Source organism: Tenrec ecaudatus, chromosome 8, assembly GCF_050624435.1.
Source record: "Tenrec ecaudatus isolate mTenEca1 chromosome 8, mTenEca1.hap1, whole genome shotgun sequence".
In the NCBI taxonomy this organism is placed as follows: Eukaryota; Metazoa; Chordata; class Mammalia; order Afrosoricida; family Tenrecidae; genus Tenrec; species Tenrec ecaudatus.
The window spans coordinates 60,824,999-60,828,071 of record NC_134537.1 but is presented as its reverse complement, the minus strand read 5'-3'; the positions used below and the strand labels follow the sequence as shown (position 1 = coordinate 60,828,071).

The 3,073-nt window shown below is 49.5% G+C and overlaps 1 pseudogene; it reads right to left on the bottom strand.

Moving 5' to 3' along the window:
- Positions 1-682: 682 nt before the first annotated feature.
- On the bottom strand, positions 683-2,356 carry LOC142455414 (pescadillo homolog pseudogene; annotated as a pseudogene).
- Positions 2,357-3,073: the final 717 nt, after the last annotated feature.

The following is a 3,073-nucleotide window of genomic DNA, read 5'->3' as shown; positions in this document are numbered from 1 at the left end:
CTAATATAGATATTTATAGGTTTTTTATTATTTAGTTCACAATATAGTTTTATCATTTTTGTCTTTAATTCATCACTTGTGCTAGCTTATAAACATTTATTTTTCTTTTAATTGATATTAATTTCTCTTGGGGGTATTGAAAAGTTAGGATTTCAAATTTTTGAAATTTATTTTAAAATATTGCATACTATTTATTGCCTATGCAATCTGAAACTATTACGTTTTGCTGAAAGTAAAAAATGTGCTTTTCAAATGTATTTTTTTGGCCAAGTTGATTGATAATATATTTAAATTGCTTAAATATTTACTGATGTATCATTATTATGACTTTATTACACAGATAGTTTGGTTAGCTTTGTAAACTTTTAATTTGAATATGTGTTCTTTTCCCCAATTGACTGCAAAACTACAGTCATTTAAGGAACGCTCCTCTCAACACTCCATCCATCACAGCACCCTGAGAATCATGGGTCCAATCATGATAGGAGGGCTGGAGAAAACCAAAGTGGGTGAATGAATGGCTAGCTCTCCCCTCCCAAGGTCACTGACACCTGGGAGCACCAAATCGGGCTGGACACGCAGTGCCTCTCCTGGCCGGCCGGCAGTAGTTGGTAGCAAGGAGGGGCACTCCATCCAGCCTGTCTTCAGCGCCAAGCCATCAGGGGCCTGGGGCCGCCAGCCCTCACACAGGCCTTGCTTTCTCGGTCTTTCTCACGCCCCACGGGCTCATGGTGGGCTTTCCACTTCTCAGTTTGTTGGCCTCGCAGACTTGGAGCTTCTTGCCGAACACGATCTTGCGGTAGAGGTACTTCTCTCTCTTCCTCATCATCATGATGGCCAACCGCGTGGCCTCTCTCTGCGTCTCCTGGGCCAGCCTCTGCTTATCCCCAGCTTCACGTGCCTGCCACCACGCTGGGCTTCTTTCTCTCCACCCTCGGCTCCCCTAGGGCTGTCAGGCGGGATTCCTCCTCCTTTTCCGAACCGGCCTCCTCCTCGTCCTTTCCCTCCTCCTTTTCTCCCCCTTCCTCCTCTTCACTTTCCTCGCAGTCTTCCACCTCCTCCTCTCCAGATTCATTCAGGTTTCGTGGGTCCTCTCCCCACTGCAGGGCCAGGAGCTTCAGCTTCCCAGGTGGGATGTCATCGCCCCCCTTCTCCGACACAAACAGCGAGAGATGGGGGGGGGGACAGCGACACCCCTGGGAGGTAACTCTCCATGGGGAGGAGGAGCTGGGCATTCACGGAGACAAACAGCCACTGGGGTTTGCTGCCCGGGGCCTGTCGCAATCTGGCGGGTGATGTTAGAGTCTGTGATGTCGTATGTAGCCCCGATGCACAGAAACTTGTCCCAGGAGACAGCCCCCGGAAACTCCTGATGATGAAGGCCATAGCCTCACGGGGCACCTCTTGGTTCAGGGAAGAACTTCAGGCTTCGGCACCATCAGCTCCCTCCTGCGGTCCTCCTCCTGGCTGGCCACGTGCCCATCAGTGGGAAACTCGTCCACCTCAGCCTCCTGCTCAGCGTTCCGCACCACCGCCCGAGGGCCGTCAGCTTCTCCGTGGAGCTCTCCGTGTCCAGCGCATGCGTGCCCTCACTGGACTTCAACTAGGCGCTGGTCTGTCCCTCGAGCTTGGGCTCAAGGGTAGTGGAGGTGGAGGGACTGGTAGAGGCAGAAGTTCAAGAAGCCCCTCAGGGTGGTGTAAAACTCCGTGAAGGTGGCCATGACTCTGTAGTCCACATCTGTTGGGTGATCGTGGGAGAAGGCGTAGGGTGTGACCCACACGATGGGCTGGCCCACCACCTCGACCTGGGAGTAAATGCCTTTGATGGACAGGCAGACCTTGTGCAGGGTGCACGCAGCCATGACATTGTTCAGGAATTCCACTGTAAGCTGGCAGTCCAGCTGGGTGGTCTGCACGTGACACTTGCCCGTTTGGGGAAGGTGGAGAAGAGGAAGCAGATGGAGAGGGCATTGTCCAGGTCCCTCAGGGCAATGATAAGGTGGGGTACTGCTCCCTAATGATGTGGTCAAGCTTGTGGTTGGGCTTATTGTCCTTCAGATGCTCCACAGTGTTCCACTCGCTCTTCCCACAGGCCTTCGGAAGCTTCCTGATAAACACTGGTATTCCCTGAACTTGTTGGCAATGGGCTCGTAGAGGAGGAATCTGATGTCTTTGATGAGGTCGAAGGTGCCGGCAGCTGTGGATCGCTTGTTAACCTTCTTGTATTTGACTCAGGAGGACAAAGCCCGGCAGGATGCACAGCCGCCTGAAGTCATCCAGGCTCAGCTGCAGCTTCTTCCGGGCTTTGTTTGGTGGCAGAGCCTCGTTCATATTTATTTTTCTCCAGGCCTCCCATCGCTCCACATTGAGAGGACCACGCGGACAGCGCCACTTCCTTCCATACATTTCCCCGAATATGTGTTTTTATTCAGTTAATTTTTATCAATTTTAATTTCATGTATCTAGAATATTTTTATTTTGGTATACATTTCTTATTACTGATCTGAGTGATCGGTTATCCATTTGTTCATATGAAATATTCCACTTTGTGTCTGAGAATACTATTTATCTTGAAGTCTATTTAATAATATTAATATGGCTCCTTTAACATAATTAGTACCAAGGTTCGCTTACTGCTCCATGTTCCTTATGGACTATGAAGGGCTGCACATAATGTGCTTCACTCCATTTGCCTTCCTTTCAATGCAACAAAAAGATGATATTGTCGATCAGAGAGCCATTGGCTGACCAGACCTCAGAATCCCTGAGTTGATATAAGGACTAGGCAACGTTACAAAAGAAAACAATTTCCTTCAACTTTAGGCTATCTAAAGATGATTCCAGTCCCCCCCCCCCCCACAGTCTTTTAGCAGGCATCCCAGAAGCTTATGGTTAGGCACTGATGTTCTGTCCCATTTTTATCAAACATGAAAAATGGAAGGAAATGGCAGAGAGTCTCAGGCACTAGTAGCCTGGTGATGAGGCTCTTCTCCTATGCCCATTGAGGGTATGTGGGATCATCCTCCTTCTGGGAGCCTCTGTGTCTCTGCACTGCCTCCCCACACAGCGTCCC